The 23,349-nt window shown below is 45.9% G+C and overlaps 1 protein-coding gene across 1 annotated transcript in view; it reads right to left on the bottom strand.

Moving 5' to 3' along the window:
* The window catches only part of LOC149460604 (uncharacterized), a 95,365-nt gene that overhangs the window by 4,298 nt on the left and 67,718 nt on the right, over positions 1 to 23,349 (bottom strand). The gene's annotated exons all lie outside the window — the stretch shown is intronic.

Raw genomic sequence — 23,349 nt, 5'->3', positions numbered from 1 at the left:
GATGGTGTGACCTTCCTGTGTGGAATCCTGGGAATACAGAGGACGGGGACATCTCTCTGGTGGGTTCCCATGACTGGATCCATCTGTAGGAAACACACACACTGACTGAATCCATTGTTTCTATGTGTTTATCAGATGATGGGGGATCTAGGTGGATCCTCCGTACTGCTCTCTCCTTTACAATAAAGTCTCCTCTTACCCGGTGATGTGAGGGGCGGCTGATTGTCCATCATGACGTCCTTGTAGAGGTCCTTGTGTCCTTCTAAATACTCCCACTCCTCCATGGAGAAATAGACAGTGACACCCTGACACCTTATAGGAACCTGACACACACAATGATACAGTCACCATCCAGACACATCCCTTGTCTGTTACTGGAGAATGTCCCAGAATTCCCGGCACCGCTCACCTCTCCTGTCAGCAGCTCCATCATCTTCTTGGTGACTTCTAGAATCTTCTGCATGTTGTGTCTCTCAGGGTTTAGGGAGTCACATGGAGGCACTGTGATGGTCATATGATCACCTGACTTCAGAAGAGGAAATCTCTGAGGAACCAATAGGAATATCATGTTAGACTCCCAGAATCCTCCTCACCTCTCCGGTCAGGTCTGTGTTTTATTAGTAGAGATGAGAGTGATGTCATGTGACCTCCCAGAATCCTCCTCACCTCTACGGTCAGGTCTGTGTTTTATTAATAGAGATAAGAGTGATGTCATGTGACCTCCCAGAATCCTCCTCACCTCTCCGGTCAGGTCTGTGTTTTATTAATAGAGATAAGAGTGACGTCATGTGACCTCCCAGAATCCTCCTCACCTCCCCGGTCAGGTCTGTGTTTTATTAATAGAGATAAGAGTGATGTCATGTGACCTCCCAGAATCCTCCTCACCTCTCCGGTCAGGTCTGTGTTTTATTAATAGAGATGAGAGTGATGTCATGTGACCTCCCAGAATCCTCCTCACCTCCCCGGTCAGGTCTGTGTTTTATTAATAGAGATCAGAGTGATGTCATGTGACCTCCCAGAATCCTCCTCACCTCTCCGGTCAGGTCTGTGTTTTATTAATAGAGATAAGAGTGATGTCATGTGACCTCCCAGAATCCTCCTCACCTCTCCGGTCAGGTCTGTGTTTTATTAATAGAGATGAGAGTGATGTCATGTGACCTCCCAGAATCCTCCTCACCTCCCCGGTCAGGTCTGTGTTTTATTAATAGAGATCAGAGTGATGTCATGTGACCTCCCAGAATCCTCCTCACCTCTCCGGTCAGGTCTGTGTTTTTTTAATAGAGATGAGAGTGACGTCATGTGACCTCCCTGAATCCTCCTCACCTCTCCGGTCAGGTCTGTGTTTTATTAATAGAGATAAAAGTGATGTCATGTGACCTCCCAGAATCCTCCTCACCTCTCCGGTCAGCAGGTAGATGATCTCCAGGGTGATGTTTAGTATCTTCTCAGTCATGTGACTCCGGTCCTCCTCCATCCTCATTGGTGCCATCATGTGATCTATACAGGTCTCCTTGTAGACGGATAACTTTGGGAAATGAAAGTAAGAATGATTTGGATGGTATTGGTCACACAATAATAGGATGTGGATGTGAGGGGGGAATAGGAGGGTTGCTGGACAACCACTTGTTTCATTTTGGATAGAGTAAGGGAGGGTTATAACCTCTGTCAGGTGTTTTTGCCATCTGTGTCCCATTGGGGAGATTTCCCTTCACTTCCTGTCTCTAAGTCAAAACAAGAAGTGAGAGGAAATCCCCCCAAAGTGAGGGAATTCTGAGGTGTCACCAGAACTAGTTTCCCCATTGGAGGATTTACCCTCTATTAGTGTTCTGATGTCAACCCAAAATTTGGGGCTCTCTTTCACTCTTGGTTATAATGGTCACCGGGACAAATGGGGGCAGAAACCGGTATAAAAACTGACAGATGCTCTAATTCCTCTCTACTCCAAAACTAAAAAGAAAAAAGTCTTCCCTTTAGTTATACCTTAAGAACTACCGCCCCCCACGGGAACACGTTTACTTTAGACTGTTTAGTGTTTAGACCCCAGAACTCTCTTGGTCTGCCGGATCAGAAATCCCCTTTTCTCTGTTGGGTTTGTTTTGTCTCTGAACTGGTTTTGATGAGTCTTAGATCTGCAGACAAGGGATGATAAATGGTTACATAGTCGGTAAGGTTGACTAAAGACACCCGTCCCTCCAGTTCCGCCACATTGTGTGTATCTGCGTGTCTATGACACCATCCTCTTCCATATCCCTTTACATTGTGTTCCCTAAGAAACACATCTAAAAGGTTTGTGAATGTATCTACACTCCCCGCTGACACACCAACTGTGGAAGGGAGTTCCACATCCTTACCGCTCTAACAGTAAAGAACCTAACACACAGTTTAACCACTTGACCTCCAGAAGATATTACCCCTTCATGACCAGGTTATATTTTGCTGTTCAGCACTGCACTACTTTAACGGCAAATTGCTTGGTCTTGCAACACTGAACCCAAATTAAATTTATATAATTTTTTCACACAAATGAAGCTTTCTTTTGGTGGTATTTGATCACCACTGGGGGTTTTGTATGTAACACACTGCATTGTTACTAATTGCAGATTGTTAAATGGCCACAAGATGGCTGTGCTCTGCAGTTCAGCTGACCCAGGAAATTGTACAGCAACGCTGAGAATGCTGGGACTAGTATGCTGCAAGCAGGATTTCTTCATTCAGTTCAGCTGACATAGAACTACAGATCCCAAGTCAGTGAGTAAAGGGGCTGGAGCGTATAAAAGGAAAAAAGCCCAGGAGGAGAGGAGAAGAGAGGCAGGGTGCGTGTGAGAACAGAGTGCCGATCCAGGAGGCCTCAGGCTGGATCAGACTGAATCAGAGGATGGAGAAGGGAATTTTCAGATTGTTGATCGTACAGAGAGGCAGGATAGTCAATCCTGCATGTAGGTGGATCGAGTCATCGGCACCACTATCTTCATGGGAAGACAGCCAGAAAAGGGGCCCCTCAGCAACAAGGACATCATTTCACACCACTACCTCAAAGGACTGGTGAGAGAGTTCCTAACCCATACCACACCACCATGTGATACAGGTTCCATAGTTGTTGTTGCCGGTTACTAAAGTCCAGGATTCTTACAATACAGACTGCCACATAGAGACACAGTCTCTGTAGCCCAATCAGTGCTGTGGCCTATCTACACCAGAAGCCCATTGAAGTATCACACACAGTATATCAGCCCTAATAGATTCTGTTGCCTGATTGGCAGGAACTGGAAAAAGTAAAATCATATTACCTCCGGCCTGTTCTACACAAAGTTCCACTAGGACACTGGTGCTTGTCAATCCACCAAAAGGTAGTGCAGTGTTAGTACTGTCACTGTGCTGCATATGAGAATAATCCTGCATTTCTAGCACCTCAGCAACCTGGGAATGGGGTTGGGTGTGCCTGATCTTAGCAGGGACCTCTTCACCATCATCAGACCTACCTGCTGGGGTGTCACTGCTCTCTACAGGTTCATAATCTGAGCCTGATTCTGATAGTGAGGCTTCCCCTTCACTCTCATCTGTCATGCTGGGAATCCTGTACGCCTCCCTAGGGAACCTTTTTTTGGACACTAAATTTACAGGTACTTAGTGGTGACTATGGGAAAAAGAGCTCCTGGCTAGCAATCAGGGACTGCTTGTGTGCTAGAAATAAAATGATCTGCTAGTGGTAGGAGAGATCAGGCTCAGATGTTGCTGACTCTGGTTTTGCAGACAATGTATCAGAGATGGCAGTGATCTGAAAAATGATACCGACATTGCATTTGTTGGGGGGGTAAATGCAAGTGCTGGCAGTGATCAGGGCTGATCCTGCTAACACTGCATTTATGGGGACTCCATACTATCAGGGACACTAGTATAGTTCTGACCGTGACCAGGATACCAGTCCAGAGAAACACTATACTAGTGATCAGCAATTTATAGTGTGACTGATAATGTGGCAGCCAATCAGAGACTAGCAGTAACTGACACTGACTGGGGGGGGGACACTAACTGATGTCACTAGTGACACTAATACAGAGATCTGTGATAATACTGTACACTGTCACTGTACTAATGACACTGGTTGGGTGATGGGGGTGATCAGGAAGGCAATCAAGGGGTTCACTGTGTGCCTAACAAGTGTATGTGTGCTGATTGTACTCCCAGACTGGATGGATTTTCTTCCTGATCTCAGCTCTGAACGGTAAGTGAGATCAGGGAGAAGAAGCAGCCAGATCTTCATGTGTGATCACTAACACCCTGATCTCTGTGCTGTGGTTGGCCACAGTTATCAACAGGTTCACAGCCACAATCATTGGTTGCAAGCCTGATGACAAACTTATGCTGTGTCCAACCACAGTGTGAGCAGCAAGGGGGGGGCGTGCGCTCCTGTAAACCAGGAAGTTGCTGGCAGGCAAATGGTTAAACACTTTTCCCTTTGTAAGTGTCAGCACTGCTGCAGCCCTTTCTGTACATCACAGAGATGTCCCTTCACAGGGGGATTAGGACACCCCCAGGATTAGGACAACCCCCAGGATTAGGACACCCCCAGGATTAGGACAACCCCCAGGATTAGGGCACCTCCAGGATTAGGACACCCTCCAGGATTAGGACAACCCCCAGGAGTAGGACAACCCCCCATGAGTAGGACAACCCCCCCAGGATTAGGACACCTCCCAGGATTAGGACGTCCTTTAGGATTAGGACATCCACCAGGGTTAGGATACTCCCCTGGATGAAGACAACCCCCCAGGAATAGGACAACCCCCAATATTAGGACACCCCCATTATTAGGAAACCCCCCAAGATTAGGAAACTCCCCAAAAATGTCATTTAACTGCCTCCTGTCTGCCATATAAGGTAATGACAAGTGCAAGGTGGTTCTCTTGTTCTGGGAGGATGTCATATGACGTCCTCTCACTCTAACCATGCGTGTGCGGCTCCGGGAGTGCGCAGCACGGCGATCAGCGGTGTGCTGTGTCCCTTGGACACAGCGGATCACCGATCAATGGAAAGAGCCAAAGATATGATTGAAGAGCCAAAGAGCAATCAGCTGTGATTGTGTCCAATCATAGCTGATCGCATGTAAACACGGAAATGCCGGTTATTGGCATTTCTTTCCTCTCGGGCTGACAGAGGAGAGGAGAGCCGGTAATCGGCATTCCTCAGAGGGAACATGTACACTGATCATCAGGGCACTGATGATCAGTGTGCCCTGATGAACAGTGTAGCCCCAGCAGTGCCACCTGTCAGTGTCCATCAGTGCCAGCTGTCAGTGCTCATCAGTGCACATCAATGCCACATATCAGTGCTCATCTGAGCTGCCTTTCAGTGTCACCTACCAGTGCCAGTCAGTGCCGCATATCAGTGCAAGTCAGTGCCGCCTATCAGCGCCCATCAGTGCTGCCTATCCATGCCGCCTATCAGTGTTATATATGAGTGCTGCCTTTCAGTGCCCGTCAGTGACGCCTGTCAATGTCCATCAGTGCCACCCACCAGTGCCTCCACATCAGTGCCCATCAGTGAAGCCTCTCAGTGCCCATCACTGCAGCCTCATTAGCGCACATCAGTACAGGAGATAAATCACTTATTTACAAAATTTTAGAGCAAAAACTAAAAAAAAAACATTTTGTCCTCAAAATTTTCAGTGTTTTTTGGTTTGTTTAGCAAAAAAAAAAAACTTAGAGGTGATTAAATACCACCAAAAGAAAGCTCTATCTGTCACAAAAAAATGATAAAATTGTCATATGGGTACAGTGTTGCATGACAGCCCAATTGTGATTCAAAGTGTGACAGCATTGAAAGCTGAAAATCGTCCTGGGCAGGAAGGGGGGTGACAGTGCCCGGGAGGGGAGGGGTTATAGGTGTTGGACATTTATAATGTTTCACTTTAACCATTTAGAACCTCCCTGCTCCCGGCCAACTGGATTCCTGCATTGTACATGTCCCTCAGGGTGATTGTCTGACACCCCCTTGTCTATTAGCCCAACTATTGTGCATTGGCTGCCATTGACTTCAGGAAGGATTGAGTTCAGCCAGTTCACTGAGCAACACTGGAACCGAACCCAGGAGAGCTCAGCTCACTCCTATGAGAAGACCACCTCACCACAATGAGGGGAATGTTCCGGCCCCGGAAGTGGGGGATGTTCTGCCCCTGAAGGGGTTCATCTGGGTTCCCACACTATATATGTGTGTATCATCATCTGCTGGAGATAAAAGACGTCACAGTGACTATGGAGGAAGAGGACGGACATGACTATGGAGGAAGAGGATGGACATGACTATGGAGGAAGAGGACAGACGTGACCATGGAGAAAGAGGACGGACGTGATATGGAGAAAGAGGACGGATGTGACTATGGAGGAAGAGGACGGACGTGACTATGGAGGAAGAGGACGGACGTGACTATGGAGGAAGAGGACGGACGTGACTATGGAGGAAGAGGACGGACGTGACTATGGAGGAAGAGGACGGACGTGACTATGGAGGAAGAGGTCGGACGTGACTATGGAGGAAGAGGACAGAAATGACTATGGAGGAAGAGGACGAACATGATGGGGGTTACTGGGTGTAAACAGAACATAACATCTTATTACCTCTTCTGCTGCAACTTCCACCAATGTCTCCTTTGTTCCTGTCTGTACCCAACATCACTTCCTGTCTGTACCTGAGATCACTTCCTGTCTGTACCTGACATCACTTCCTGTCTGTCTTCCATAGAGACTTCCTGTCTGGGTAGAAGTGAGATCCCCACCTTGTGGAGCTCAGAGGAACTGCATCCCCGAGAAGCGTCTGGTAGTGTGACCCCGGCCTTGTGCTGGGTGTGTGTGGACTGTAGATCCTTATAGAGGGGTCACCTTCACTCCCACCAAGGGGGACAGAAATATATGACTCCTCGGGGGAGGGGTTTTGGCCCCTTTGATTTTGCAGTAACATTGATTGCAGATTTAGTCCTGTAGAACATCTGGTATATGGATACAAAGCCCCCCAGCTGGGAGTAAAGGGTGGAAATGGCTGGTGACCCCCAGATTTGGGCAATGATGTCATCACTATAAATGGATAAAACCCGCGCTATGTGTAACAACTCCAAACCTACAAAAACCTTCTAGCGGACTGCTGCTGTAACAAAGGGAAGGATTCCCTGTCATCTAGAAGAGCATTATGTGTCACAGCGCTGTCCTATTGTGTGTGCACAGAAATCATCACAAATACACTACAAATATGTGGAGACATTCAGAGATAAAGAGCTCGGGGCTCCAAATCCTATTCTCTGCACATCCACTGCTTCCACTTTACACCCACTTCATTGGTCTTATGGGGTTTATCAATAAATGAAGGAAACTGAACCGTGTGCAAATCCATCCACAACATAAAGTGCTTTGTGCTCAAGATGCTGCTCCCTGCAGATCCACTGCTTCCACTTTACACCCACTTCATTCATCTCATCAGATTTGCTGCTATAGGAAATCATCTCAAATCCTGTGCAAATCCATGGAGACAGACAATATTGTGTGCTCAGTATAGTGTTCTCTGCAAGTCCACCGCTTCCACTTTGCATCTACTTCAATCACTCTCCACCCTTTACTCTGGGCTGGGGGGCTTTGTATCCATATACCAGATGTTCTACAGGACTATATCTGCAATCAATGTTACTGCAAAATCAAAGGAGCCGAAACCCCTCCCCCAAGCAGTCATATATTTCTGTCCCCCTTGGTGGGAGTGGAGGTGACCCCTCTATAAGGATCTACAGTCCATACACACCCAGCACAAGGCCGGGGTCACACTACCAGACGCTTCTCGGGGCTGCAGTTCCTCTGAGCTCCACAAGGTGGGGATCTCACTTCTACCCAGACAGGAAGTCTCTATGGAAGACAGGAAGTGATGTCAGGTACAGACAGGACATTTTAGAGGAGAGGTAAATCAGGAGGAAGCAGAGAGTTGACATTCCTGGATCTGGCAGCAGAGGAGGTAATACGTAGATGAACCCCTTCAGGGGGAGGAGTTGATGATAATATATTTGCTCCCAAAGCTGGCCTACATGGTTCAGTTTTATCGTTCAGCCAGCGGGATGACCATAAAAATTGAAGCGATTCCCCCATCCACACATTGGAGGTGGATGGGGGAATCCTCCCCGCTGCACTCTTGTATTCTGACAATGGGGGGACTCCTCCGCTCTCAGAATACACAGATCAGCACTGAAGCTATTGGCTGCAGCCGCTGGGGGAGTGGCTTTTATCCGGCAGTGGCCACACATGGATGGAAATGTGAGCGATCCCTGCTGAACCAGCTGAATTTCCATGGATCTATGGTCACCTTCAGTGACTTCCTCCCCTCCCCCTCATCTCCTTCATGATGGAAGTCATGCTGAGATCATCTCCCATTGGCTGAGCAATATTCTCATTTGTCTCTCAGCTCCTTCTTGCTATTCCTCGTCCTGCCTGTTGTTTCCTTGGATTGATTTTCTGTGTAGTGACCCCGGCTTGGTCTCTTGGATGCGCTCGTCTGTTGCTTGCCCTGACCTTTCTCCTGATTCCTGGATCTCCTCCTCATCTCTCCTCCATATCCTCTTACACCGCTTTTCTCCACACCTGCAGTGACCCTGGGGGGAGGAAACTTGGCACCAGCACGCCGCCAAATCCATCCCCACCATTAGGGGCTCTGGAGACAATTGTCTGCTATTTACACTCCGTTCCTCCGCACGTCACCTGATCACATGACAGCTTACTTCCACAGATTCCGGACAGATTTTTGGATGGTAAAGGTCAAAGGTCACTCTTCAGTTTAGGAGAGGTAGGACGCACCCAGGAACAAGGATTTGGTTTGCATGGGAGCCTCATATAGAGGACCCCTCAAATCTCCCCATCCAAATGTCCCTCCATCCAGAGTCTATATGTCCTATGACATCACACTGACCTCACAGCTCCTCCTCCCAATGTCCCTCCATCCAGAGTCAGAGAATTCTATGACATCACACTGACCTCACAGCTCCTCCTCCCAATGTCCCTCCATCCAGAGTCAGAATCCTATGACATCACACTGACCTCACAGCTCCTCCTCCCAATGTCCCTCCATCCGGAGTCAGAGAATCCTATGACATCACACTGACCTCACAGCTTCTCCTCCCAATGTCCCTCCATCCAGAGTCAGAGAATCCTATGACATCACACTGACCTCACAGCTTCTCCTCCCAATGTCCCTCCATCCAGAGTCAGAGAATCCTATGACATCACACTGACCTCACAGCTTCTCCTCCCAATGTCCCTCCATCCAGAGTCAGAGAATCCTATGACATCACACTGACCTCACAGCTCCTCCTCCCAATGTCCCTCCATCCAGAGTCAGAGAATCCTATGACATCACACTGACCTCAAAGCTCCTCCTCCCAATGTCCCTCCATCTGACATTTTCCTGATGCTCTTAGGATGTGGGGCCCCTTGGTATCCTCACATGTAAAGTGGGACTGTTGGTCCTGCGTTGTATGTAATGACATCAGAATGCTGCAACAAGCCTATACCCTGCGTAGTGTGGGGGTCCTGTGGGGGGGAATTATACCTCAGCCTGAAGTGGGGCTTTAATAAAATGGAGACCTGAATGGAGAGGTGAGGAGGATTCTGGGAATATCATTTGATGTGACTCTTTGTGTTCAGATGTAGAGTTTTCCTCCTGTGAAGTCTGGAGATCATATGACATCACATTGCCTCCACCTCCCTCCCTGATAGAAGAGAGAAAGAAGAAGAAGATTCTAGAAGTCACCAGAGAGATCACTGAGCTGCTGACAGGAGAGGTGAGCGGTGCCGGGAATTCTGGGACATTCTCCAGTAACAGACAAGGGATGTGTCTGGATGGTGACTGTATCATTGTGTGTGTCAGGTTCCTATAAGGTGTCAGGGTGTCACTGTCTATTTCTCCATGGAGGAGTGGGAGTATTTAGAAGGACACAAGGATCTCTACAAGGACGTCATGATGGACAATCAGCCGCCCCTCACATCACCGGGTAAGAGGAGACTTTATTGTAAAGGAGAGAGCAGTACGGAGGATCCACCTAGATCCCCCATCATCTGATAAACACATAGAAACAATGGATTCAGTCAGTGTGTGTGTTTCCTACAGATGGATCCAGTCATGGGAACCCACCAGAGAGATGTCCCCGTCCTCTGTATTCCCGGGATTCCACACAGGAAGGTCACACCATCCCTCACCATCATCAGGTAGATGAGGAACAATCACTGATAGTATCATTAGGATCTGTACATTATCTGCATTGTTACCATTGATGGCATTTTTATTATATATTCAGAGTGGAAACCTGAGAGATCCTAAAGTTGAGGTTAAAGAAGAGATAAAAGAGGAGGAGGATGAGGATGGGGGGATGGAGGAGTCAGAGCTTCTAAGAGAACACAAAGATCTGTACCAGGACACCATGGAGGAGTCATCCAGCTACAGGAACCCACCAGACAGATGTCCCCGTCCTCTGTATTCCCGGGATTCCACACAGGAAGGTCACACCATCCCTCACCATCATCAGGTAGATGATGACAATTATTGGTAGTTGTGATTTATACACAGCATGTTTGTTACAATGAATGTTTTATTATATCTTTCAGAGTGGAATCCTCGGGGATGAGAATATTGATGTTAAAGAAGAGTATAAAGAGGAGGATGAGGAGTATGGAGTGATGGAGGAGTTTTCAGAAGGACACAAGGATATGATGGAGCCACCTAATACCAGGAACCCACCAGAGAGATGTCCCCATCCTCTGTATTCCCGGGATTCCACACAGGAAGGTCACACCATCCCTCACCATTACAAGGTTGGTGGGGCGGAGAGCATGGACTTGGGACAATATTTGGATTTTTTTATGTGAGCTTATATTTTATAGATGATATTTTCTCTCATTTCCTTGGTTTAGGGTGAAGATCTGATAGATATAAAAGTTGAGGTGAAAGCAGAAGAAGAAGAGGCGTATGTGAGGGATGATCAGCAGTCTATGGAGGAGGATGGAATAACGGGGACATTTATAGAGGAGGACACTCCTACAGAGATCAGCACAGGTGGGTCATGAACACTAAATCCATTCCTCCACCCATACTGCTCACTGATTGGTCCAGAGTAGGGCGGGGACTGGGTGATATCAGCCTGTAATACCCTGGTCACTTTCCTGAGCTTTGCTCCCCATCCTGCCTGATGTGGGCGGAGTCCTGGTTTGGGGGAACCAATCAGCTCCTGTCTAGTAATCCTCTTTGTATTTTAGTCCATGGCCGGGAGATGAGGAAAACCTCCGAGGATTGTCTCACTTTGTCTCCAGACTGGAAAGTAGAAGATGAGGACATCACACAGTATAGTCCAGGAGAAAACCCGGCTCCCTCCAATGTCCATCCGGCACCACCCAGTGTAGATGGACCATCGGATTCCTCGTATCCTGAGGAACCTCAGACTGTGCGGGACTGGGCCGGCCTTCCAACAGGGAAGAACTTCTCCTGTACTGAGTGCAGCAAATGGTTCCCTTCTGAATTCCGTCTTAATGTGCATAAAAGATCTCACACAGGTGAAAAACCATATTTCTGTCCTGAGTGCGGGAAATGTTTTTCACAAAAGTCTAATTTTAAAAGACATCAAAGGCTTCACACAGGTGAGAAGCCACATTCTTGCCCTAAGTGCAAAAAATGTTTTTCAGCTAAGTCCTATCTTTCCACACATCAGAGATCTCACACAGTAGAGAAGCCGTATTCATGTCCTGAATGCGAGAAATGTTTTTCAGCTAAGTCCAATCTTTATAGTCATCAGAGATCTCACATGGGAAAGAAACCATATTCCTGTTCTGAGTGTGGGAAATGTTTTGCACAAAAATCAACATTTGTTGTACATCAGAGACATCACACCGGGGAAAAGCCATATTCCTGTCCTGAGTGTGGGAAATGTTTTTCAGGCAAGTCTAGTCTTTACAGACATCAGAGAGCTCACACGGGGGAGAAGCCACTTTCCTGTCCTGAGTGTGGGAAATGTTTTGCATACAAAACAGGACTTGTTATACATCAGAGATGTCACACGGGGGAAAAGCCGTATTCATGTCCTGAGTGCGGGAAATGTTTTTCAACTAAGTCCAGTCTTTATAATCATCAGAGATTGCACAAGGGACAGAAGCCATATTCCTGTTCTGAGTGTGAGAAATGTTTTGCACAAAAATCAAAACTTGTTGTACATCAGAGAAGTCATACGGGGGAAAAGCCATATTTCTGTCCTGAGTGTGGGAAATGTTTTTCAGACAAGTCCCATCTTTACAAACATCAGAGATCTCACATGAGGAAGAAGCCACTTTCCTGTCCTTAGTGAGGGAAATGTTCCTTACTGAAGTCCTGTCTTCCTGTACATCAGGGATCCCACACAACCCTGGAAGTGTATTAGTGCCTTGAGTGTGGGAAATGTCTTCTAGATGAATATTGCTGGACATCCCAGCTCTCATGTGGGGAAGAAGCACCCCGTGATATACAGCTCAGATATACTCCATTTCTGATCTTCATCATGGAAGAAACAGTCCATAAGGAGATCAGAGGTCCCCAAAGACATGGATGAAGTGTGGAACTGGGTCGGCCATTGATAGAAAAATAAAAATGGAGGCAATGTTCTAGCAGAAGCTCTCACAAACACTTGGAGGTCTGATGGAGGTGTGGAAGTGTGAGGTCCTGCCACTGTGACAATGACACCGGGTCCTCCTGGCTTCTGTTTGAGAAGCTCCAACATGTATATTGTGAGCAGAGAAAACTGTGTTCTAGATTGTCAATGGATTTGGTATTTCTGGGTCGGAACCTGGAGCTTGAAGGTTCCAGAGATTCTTGGTGGGGACAAGACCTTCAGTCCTATGTCCAGGCTTTGCTAGATGCCTGCAGCCTGTGTGAGTACATAGGTGGGAAGGATCGTTATAGGCCAGGTCTTCTGCCATTTGGAGACAGGACCCTGTCAGGAGAGCTGGGGGTTCCTGCTGGAGACTGCATCCCTTGTGAGGTGGGATTCCTTGCCCAAGGACTGGGAAAGTCAGGACAGCTCCAAGAGTCTGGGGGACCTGAAGTGACTTGTGAGTCCATGGGGCTGGAGGGAGTCCATGGGGGTGGAGGGAGTCCAGAAGTCAATGGAGGAGTGATCAAGCTTGAGGGGGGTGGGGAACCCTATGTAGAGGACAGGATTGGACCTGTGTAGTGAGGTGCTGTAACTAAGGCTGAGTAATCCTGAAGAAGTCCTAGTCTGGGGGACCAGTGTAAAGATCAGTGGTGCTGCTGAAGTGTAGCCAGGTGAGCTAGCATTTTCAGTGATCTGATGTATTGACAAAGCTGGACAATCCCCTGCGTGGGAAACCTTATGGTGTAAAGACTTTCATTTTCCTTCTTAATAAAAGTGGGCTGCCGTGCCGATAAACCGCAAGTCTTGACTGACGTGGACTTACAAACATCTACCACAGGAGCTAACAAACCCCCATATCACAGAGGGATTTCAGGAAAATACTGCATTGAGGCCACTAGATGGAGCTGACCATCATAGGAAATCATTGTGTAAAATAAATGATGGCCACAATGTATCTCGGGGGGGCAAATGCTCCTCACATTTGTCCAACTAACTTTCACTTGCAGTAAGTTTTTATTATTAAAGTTTTGTAGGATACATTGTGCAACTCGTACAAATGTTCAGAAGTAACCAACCCATGAAAACAATTCCAGCGTGCATCCGTAAATCATACCAGAGAATACAAGTGATGGATATAAAGATCAATGAGCGCGGCGTGTTACAAGATCGGGTTTACAGTAACGATACACATTGTAAGAATGACAACAAGAGGATAATTAGGGAAGGAGAAGAGAATAAAATGAGGGGGAGGGGAAATCTTGAGTTAGCCATAATTTGGGAGACACTCTTGGACTGGGTGTGAGAGTTGGGTCCTGCACAGAGGATAGGCAAGATACCCAGTAACCAAGGCCCCCCAGGTCAGGGGGCCGAGAGAAAAGGAATAGGGAAGGAAATAGAACAAGGTGGTAAGATGAAGAACAGATGGAGGACATCGGGGACCCCCTTACCAGAAACCTGGGGCCTCAATGCCTATAGCAGTGTGTAGGTGTCAGGGGACATGGAGGGGACATGGAGGGGTGAGTGTAATGTATACACGGGGCCCAGGTTTCTAAGAATTTCTTATTAGGCATCTTTCTTAGACGACATCTTTGCTAAGATGGACTTCCACGAGGGGGCCAAGCTCTTGTTTCCAAGTCTTTGTTTTGCCGCTAGTAGAACATTTATAGCCAATTTTAAATTGGGAACTTGTGAGGTCTGGGGGGTTTAAATGCCATAAGATGTACCAAGGGTTCCTGGGAAGGTGGCAGGTTAGTAATGTTTGTAGCCATTTTAGGATCGCCCAAAAGAGGACAGAGAGGCAAGTGAGGTGATATGAAGTTGCTGGAATATTTATTAGAGTCCCAGGTGCAGAGTGTGTGACCCATCAAGAGGCTGATAGACGTAGGTCTGGATTTAGGAGGACGCCATGGGAGTGAATGGTGAGAAGTTTGAGAACAGAGCAATGCTTCTAAGTCAGCCCATAAGGAGCCATGTATTGTGGTGTAAAGGGAGGTTAGTGGGGTAATCTGGGCACCAAGAAATATTTAGTAACATTTGGAACACCCAAACCTCCTTGTTTCTAATGTATAAACATATATATAAAGATAAAGCAGCGCTGTGTGATGTTACTATATTGCGGGCAGATATAAATAATGAAACCAAAGCAAAATGAAAAAATTAATAAATAAATCACAGTCCAGTAATGGTGCTCACTGATTCCCAATGCAAAAGTTAGAAATGCGCACTAACCAGAAACGTATTAATAATGCGCATGTGTATATGATATGGAGATTCCCCTCTCTTTTCTGGTCTGGTAATGGGCAGGAGATGGAGATAGTAGAGATGAAGCGCCCTCGTGTGGCGAAATGGAGGTCCAGCAGGTCACAGAAATCCTTACAGAAGTGTAGTTCTGTAAAGGAGTTTTGGTAAAATTGCCACTTTTCCATCACTGATCCTTCCTATCCAGAAGAGGTGAAGATGAGTGCAGGACAGAAGTAGGACTCTCAAGTATTTGAAAGTGGGGATGTAGTTGGCCTCATGGAGTGTGTTGTACGAGCGAGGGAGATGAATGCCCAAATAATCCAGGTAGGAGGTGGGCCAAGGAAACTATCATTCTGTTTTACAGAGGAAAGGGAAATGTATGGAGTACAGAGAATAGGACTGGCAGGGAGGTGTTGGGTTGGACCAAAGTAAGTGAAAGATCATCGGCAAACAATCTGACTTTACCCAGTTCAGGACCGACCACCACACTTACACTGCGGCAGGGCAGTCCCGCTTCTCCAGATCACATACAGTACATGTACACGTGTGAGCCCACCACCCTGACTGTGCTGTCACTTGGTACAGCACAAGCCGATTATCAGGTCCAGGCCAATGATTTCTGGCCTGGACCTGCTGATCACCTGGACCTGCTGATCACCTGTACAGAATCAGAGATCATCCTGTGTCCATATTTATAAACACAGGAACTGGAAAGGTACACTAGTGAAGAGGAGCACAAATAATACAAAGTATTCCCACAAGCAGCTAAAAAAGGTGATCAACAATCAATAAACCAACTTAACAGTGAATTCAACTAAAACAACGCTGTATAAATGTGCAAAAATATACTCATATAAATGTGCAAAAATGTCAATAAATAGAAATACAGCGCCGCGCTTTCCTTAATTGCTTTAAGTCCTCCCTATAGCAGAAATACTTCTACAGGGCGGACTCCCTGCACAAAATCATGTGTATATATATATATATATATATTTATATATGTGGTTCGTGCTCCTGTGGTGACCGCACGCATGCACCAACCTGCCGTTGCCGTGATTCAGTTCCTGACCGATCAATCATCGTGTTCAGGCCAGTGATGTTCGGATCTGATGATCGATCCCTGCCCTATCAGAGATCTTCCTGTACCTGTGTTTCCATTACACAGGTACAGGAAATGAAACAATCTTCTCTCTCTGGGCACATTCCATCCCATAGAGAAAAGAAAGATCCACGCACTACACACACAGTAAAATCACATTTAGGACTCATTTAACCCCCTGATCACCCCCCAGTTAACCCCTTCGCTGCCCTGTCACCAGTGTCATTAGTACAGTGTACAGATTGTTTGCTGATCACTGTATTAGTGTCACCAGCGACTTCAGATAGCATTAGTGTCAGTTAGTGTCCCTCCCAGATGGTGTCAGATTGTCCGTCACTACATCAGTCATCACATTTAAAAATACTAATTAGCTTGTGAGCCACTGAGGTATACTGACAAATATGTGTATTAGGTCGCTGGTTAGTTTGCCCACTCTCAGAAGATGTGCATTTAATATCAATTAAATATTTATGTAATTACCGCGCTCTAATACCAATAAAAGTGTTTATAAAAGAATAAAGATACAATATATGGTGACTTATGTGATTAAATAATAAAATTCAATAAAATAAATTAAAATGGTGATATCATAATACCAAATCACTGAATGTGCAATAGTCATATAGATGTGCAAATGTTCCATAAATAAACCACAGAAAAATTCATGGTGGAATAAATATAAAAACTAAATACTATATAATGTGAAATCATCAACAATACTGTCCCAAGTGACACTGTGCAAATGATATTCCAGCAAAAGCAGATATACTCTCCTTCAATATACGGATTGGTTCTTTGCAGTAATGCTGTGAGCCTGTGTAGCTGCAGGGCTGTGAGGGATACTCCCTCCTTTGATCCGTTTCTTAATCCACTGCCTTTGTGTTCCTCGTATGTCTCGTGTAAAAGAGGAAAAAACAACATTTGGTGCCTTATCCCAGAGATAAAAACCGCTTTAATGTGCTTCCATAATGCACTCACATGTATTATATAACATTGCGCTTTAGATGTGTCAATATCCGCAATTTGCAGTAAAGGACAAAGCAGAGGGTGTGTGTCCACACAAATTCAGTGCTCGCCGTATGGTAGATGAGATGCGCGGTGACGTCACTGCCCCTCCCCAACGCGTTGCGCTACAGGGATTTTGTAGCTTCGTCCGGGGGATGTTGTGTAGCGCAACACGTTGGGGAGGGGCAGTGACGTCACCACGCATCTCATCTACCATACGGCGAGTACTGAAAGTGTGTGGACACACACCCTCTGCTTTGTCCTTTACTGCAAATTGCGGATATTGACACATCTAAAGCGCAATGTTATATAATACATGTGAGTGCATTATGGAAGCACATTAAAGCTGTTATTATCTCTGGGATAAGGCACCATATGTTTTTTATTTCAGTCATCACATTTAACCCCTTGATTGCCAGGAAGACGCTCAAACACAATAAACCTCCATTGCTAGTATAATGTCTGAGCGGATCAATATCTTTGATCAGATCAGCACTATACCAACATTCTCAATAGTATAGAGTCCCCAAAAATGCAGCATTAGTGGGATCAGCCCCGGCACCTGCCAGCACCTGCGTTTAGCCCCTACGATTACCCCCCCCTTCTCCCCCAGCAAGTGCAGTGTCAGTAGGTCACTGTCACAGGATACATTGCACACAAAACCGCAGTGTTGGCAGAATCAGGCCTGATCTCTGTTAGTACTTGGAAGCCAGTTTTTTTGTAGCAGTTCAAGCAGTCCCTGACAGCCAGACGCTCTTTTTCCCGGGAGTCGCACTAGCTACCTAAAAATTTAGTGGCCAAAATGTCCAACGGAAGGTACTCTAGTGAAGAGACTTACAGAATTCTGAGCATGTCAGGTGAGAGTGAAGGGGAAGACTCACTGACACAATCAGAATACGAACCTGTAGACAGCTGTGGCACCCTAATAGATCGCTCAGACGATGGAGAAGACGTCCCTGCTAAGGTCAGGTGTACCCGACCCCATTCCCAGGGTGCTGAGGTGTTACAATTGCATGATGACTCTCATATGCAGCAGAGTGCCGGTACTAGTACCATGCTACCTCTTGGTGAACTGGCGATCACCAGCAGCCTAGTACATCCTGGTCTTTCACATACCAGCACTGCAGTATCACTTGGTGACATGGTGAGTCCCATAAGTGCAGTACAAGCTGGTGAGGTGGTGAGTACAAGTATTGTCCCGCAGCCACCAAGAATTCACAGCCAGGACTGTAGAGCCCCTAGTATCCTTCCAGATGTGCTTGCAAATCCTGATTGGCAGCCCACAAATTCTGCAGGACCCGTACTTCCCCCATTCACTTCCCAACCCGAAATTCAGGTGGAAACAGCTAATTTAACTCCTCCCCTTGATTTTTTGGAGCTGTTTTTCACGGAGGATCTGTATCAAAGCAATTTACATGCACAACAATTTATCGCCACCAACCCAAATTCAAACCTTTCCAGACCAGTTACATGAAAACCCATTACGGCTTCTGAATTTAAGGTTTTTTTGCGCCTAACCCTCAACATGGGCATTACTAAAAAAAACGATTTGCAGTTGTATTGGTCCACAGATCCAATTCATCACATGCCGTGTTCTCTGCTGCCATGGCCAGGCATAGATATTAGTATATAATGCAATTTATGCATTTCAATGACAACACACTCTGTTGTCCTCGGGGTGACCCTGAATTTGATTGGCTCCACAAAATTCATCCCCTTGTAAATCACCTTAACCAAAAATCTGCAGATGTCTATACACCCCACCAAAACATCTGCATTGATGAGTCCTTCATTAATTTTTCTGGCCACTTTGCATTCAAACAATTTCTCACCAGCAAGCTGGCCAGATATGGGGTCAGACCTGTATATCAGACCTGTGATTTGGAGGGGTTGGTTCTATCCTGGCGTCAGGGCCTCCAAAACTGTGATGGGTAGTGAGGAAGTGAAATGAGGAAGCTACACACCTTCAGACTTTCAAAGTGGTCATTGGATTTCAGGCTCCTGTATGTGGCTAGTCCCCAAAAAGTCTCACACATGTGATATCTCCATACTCGGTAGAAGTAGCGGAATGAATTTCGGGGTGTAATTCCACATATACCCATGGCTTGTGTGAGAAATATATCATTTAAGTGTCAATTTTGTGTAAAAAAGAAAACTTGTGTAAAAAAAAAAGGCATTGCACCAAAGAGGATTACACCAAAGAGTTCCACATTCATATGATTGGTGTTATGGTGTCCAGGAATTCTGGTCAGTTTCTATCATTGCACCATGGAGAGTATTCTTCCCATCCACACTGCAGTGTAGTATGATGGCTGTAGGATGGAGGATAGGAAGTGTCGGTCTCGGGAGGAGAAATAAAGCACAGCGGATCATAGGTACAGATCTATCGAATTTGGACACAGCTATGCCAGCAGACTAAAAAAGAGAGCAAATGGCAGAGTGATCCATCCCGGTTACAGTGTGTTTGTATCTATGATAAATGACAGGCTAAACCCACCTGGAGACTTTCTCCACACCTGGAGTGTGCTGAGTTCTTGGAGAACGTCTACACAGTGTTTCCAGATTGGCTTTATCACCCCAACGAGCTCGCTCCAGTTCATGGATGTCATCATTATGTTTGGAGGATCTCACCAGTCAGGAGCCTTTCCTGTCATCCTACATGTTCCCTTCTGAGGATTGTTCTATCCTTCCAAACAAATGTATGAAATCATGGATGAGTCCTCCTTCTATGTGATCTAGAAGATCTTCAATCACAATGTCTTTATGGATGAAGTGGATGGCCCAGTTTATATATTATTTATTGCTTTACAGCTTTATTCCCTCCAGGATTCATTCTTTATTTATAGAACCATTCAAGGAAGTGTTCTTACTGTGAGAGATCTCCACCACCATTCCTCTGTGACCATTACATCCTTGTCATTTATGTCTAACATCTTCATTATGAGAGGTTTGATTTATATTTTTATACTTTAAAGAATATTTTTACATTTTTGTGAAGAACTGTCCCTTTCTGATAACATTTTGCTTTTTCTGTTTCAGTTTTCTCCCCTTTGTAAAGCTGTATATGTTAGCGGCTGTTATGGAGACAAACATTCTACACTGTTTAGGGAAATGTGACCTTTTAGTCTTTCACTTCTATAGAGTTCATACTGTATTTTTGTGTTGTAGGATTTTGTTGTGGGTGGGGAAAACCCGGTGCCAGGCTGTCTGGTGGGGGTGAAGCTGTATATACTGAGCTGTGCTTAATAAAGATTGATTCATTTCACCCTACGTGAAGTTCCGACTTGTGGTTTGGGATATCAGGGAAAGGATTGGTTTTGAGCTCTAATACCTGCCTTGGCAGAGCACTGGAAGACGTGCCAGAAAAGGGGACCATTGGCTGAGACGCATCGCTCCGCACGAGGAAGCCCAGGCGGAACGGTTCCGCCACAATTTTCTTTACCAAAAAGATTGATTTCAGAGGGAATCTGTTTTAATTTATTTTCTATATGTAATAAAATATCTTTGTTAAAGTGTTGGTTCCATAAGAGCTAGAATGATTTGTTCTTCCTTATCTTGTGTTATATTTGAATTTCCCTGGTATCCATGTAAGGTAGATATTTCACAGGAATGATTATTCAGGCTCCGTTCACACAAATGCGTTTTTTAATGCTTTTTGCTTGTTTTTGGAAAGGGTCAGGGACTTATTTTTGAAAGCAAAAAGCAGCATTTTTGCTACAATAGAGTTCAATGGAGTATCTGCTGAAATGCATGGCAGTGTGTTTTTGCATTTTTATTCTGCCCAACAAAAAAATATTCCACTTTGAAAAAAAAGAGCTGAACAAAACACAAAACACGGTGAAAATGCATCACAAACGTATCAACATGCAAGTGTACAATCCAAACACTCATGTTCCTGTGTTAAAAATGGTGGTGTGTATAAGTGGGTGCTGCAGCGACCGTCGGCTGGAACTGAACAGAATCAGCGAGGGAGAATGTCACCAGCACACCGAGGATCACCAATATGGGGCCAAAAGTTTTAATGAACGATCACATAGTTACAGCAAGGCAACGTTTCAGAGTCTCGCAGGACCCCTTCATCAGGCATGTGACAGAGGGGTCCTGCGAGTCTCCAAAATGTTGCCTTGCTGAAACTATGTGATCGTTCATTAAAACTTTTGGACCCATATTGGTGATCCTCGGTGTGCTGGTGACATTCACCCTTACAAACGTATCAAAAACTCAAAATGAACTGCGAAAAGTACTGCAAAACAAACAAAAAGCAAACTGCAAAGATGTGACTGGAGCCTTACAGATGTTTCTCAGGGCTGCAGTTCCTCTGAGCTCCACAAGGTGGTGATATCACTTCTGCCCAGACAGGAAGTCTCTATGGAAGACAGGAAGTGATGTCAGGCAGGAAGTTCCAGGTGGTTTTGAAGTAGAAAAGAGACGTTACCAGAAGTGGCAGCAGAGGAGGTAATAAGATGTTATTTCCTATTTACATCCAGTAACCCCCCTGTCATGTCCGCCCTCTCCCTCCACGGTCACGTCCGTCCTCTCCCTCCACGGTCACGTCCGTCCTCTCCCTCCACGGTCACGTCCGTCCTCTCCCTCCACGGTCACGTCGTCCTCTCCCTCCACGGTCACGTCCGTCCTCTCCCTCCACGGTCACGTCCGTCCTCTCCCTCCACGGTCACGTCCGTCCTCTTCCTCCACGGTCACGTCCGTCCTCTTCCTCCACGGTCACGTCCGTCCTCTTCCTCCACGGTCACGTCCGTCCTCTTCCTCCACGGTCATGTCCGTCCTCTTCCTCCATAGTCACTGTGATGTCTTTTATCTCCAGCAGATGATGATACACACATATATAGTGTGGGAACCCAGATGAACCCCTTCAGGGGCAGAACATCCCCCACTTCCGGGGCCGGAACATTCTCCTCATTGTGGAGATAAATTCTAGTAATTTGGTCCTCTAAACAAACAGCACTGACAATAAATAGACAAGACAAGGACCATCCTGACCATACATGGCCTACAAAGGGCAATGATGACACTACACAGGCAGCCAATGGGCAATCATTACACTATGCAGCCAACACAATGATGGAGTGCCGGGGTCAGGAGTATGGAGCATAGAGCCCCTTACATTGCTGCTCAGGAGGAAGGAAACATTCCTTTTTAACAAGAAATGTATATAAATCTGAGGCTCTTTTAGGAATGTCCGGGGGGGTGTAAAGAATGAAAGGGGCTTTATAGCGACTAAAACATTTAATATGTATAACATTCGCTGTTTATCTCCTCTTCCCCTCCCCCGCCTGTCTCCAGCACCGCACCCGGGGACTAGCAGGGAGGGGAGAGACCTTGCAGTGTAATGAGAACCGATTGGCTGCTCCTCAGGAAAGGGGAGTGTCCAGCTTATCCTTTCTTCCTTTCACTCCCAGAGCCATTTTTGCATTTTTTGCACACGTTTAAAAAAATCATTTTAGCCCTAAAGATGACACAAAACCACCAATATATACATTTTCTAAAAGTAGAGACTTTAGAGAATAAAATAGCGGCAGTTCTAATTTTTTATTTCGCAAAATATTATCACAAAGTCTAGGAAATGCCAAATTTCAGTAAAATATACACTTAAGTTAGTTTCAGGGCACAAAAAAGCAATAAATTACACCATAAAAGCCGAGGTTGCAGCGAGTAAATATATATCCAACATGTCAAACCTTAAGTTGTGTGTGCTGAAATGGTGACAACCATTAGTCCCCGGTATTATCTATAGGTGACACATTTATAGCCCCTTCTAGGTCATCAGTATAGAGTACGGAGGAGGTCTGCTCCTAGAATTATCCTCTCATTCTGGTGTGACCGGCGATATGTAACGTGTATCACAATCAATGTTATCACGTGTAGGCGCTCCAGCATGTGCTCTTACGTTTGGTTGTGCATATATGTGGGGGTGGGGAGCCTTAAAAAATTTTAAAGGGAGGAGTTATGTACTTGGGTGTAACTTTAATTCTTTACAATTAGGTTCTCTTTATTTAGACATCCAGGGTCTAAAAGACCCCCAATGTCTCCCCTGTACTCCATTGGATGTAATGTAGTGCACATCGCACCGCATTACATTCTTTGCCGGCGTCAATGTGTCAGGAATCAGGGTATGACCAGAGGTATGTGGACTGACGCAGGGAAACGCAGGCTTCAGATATGGTATAAACAATATAATTTATTAAGACTAACAATACAAAACGCAGTGCAAAACTAAACATAAACACAGTGCAAACAAACCAAACCAAACCACCCACAGATAACAATACATACAATGCAAGAGTCGTCAGGCAGGCCGGGTCAGTAGCAAACGGGCAAACGGAGTACCAGGAACAGGCGGGAGAGTGGTCGGGGT

Source organism: Staurois parvus, unplaced genomic scaffold (assembly GCF_062004578.1).
Source record: "Staurois parvus isolate SC_StPar_1 unplaced genomic scaffold, SC_StPar_1.0 ptg000224l, whole genome shotgun sequence".
Lineage (NCBI taxonomy): Eukaryota > Metazoa > Chordata > Amphibia > Anura > Ranidae > Staurois > Staurois parvus.
Note: the sequence above shows the minus strand (reverse complement) of the source record. Positions and strands in the feature narration are given on the sequence as shown.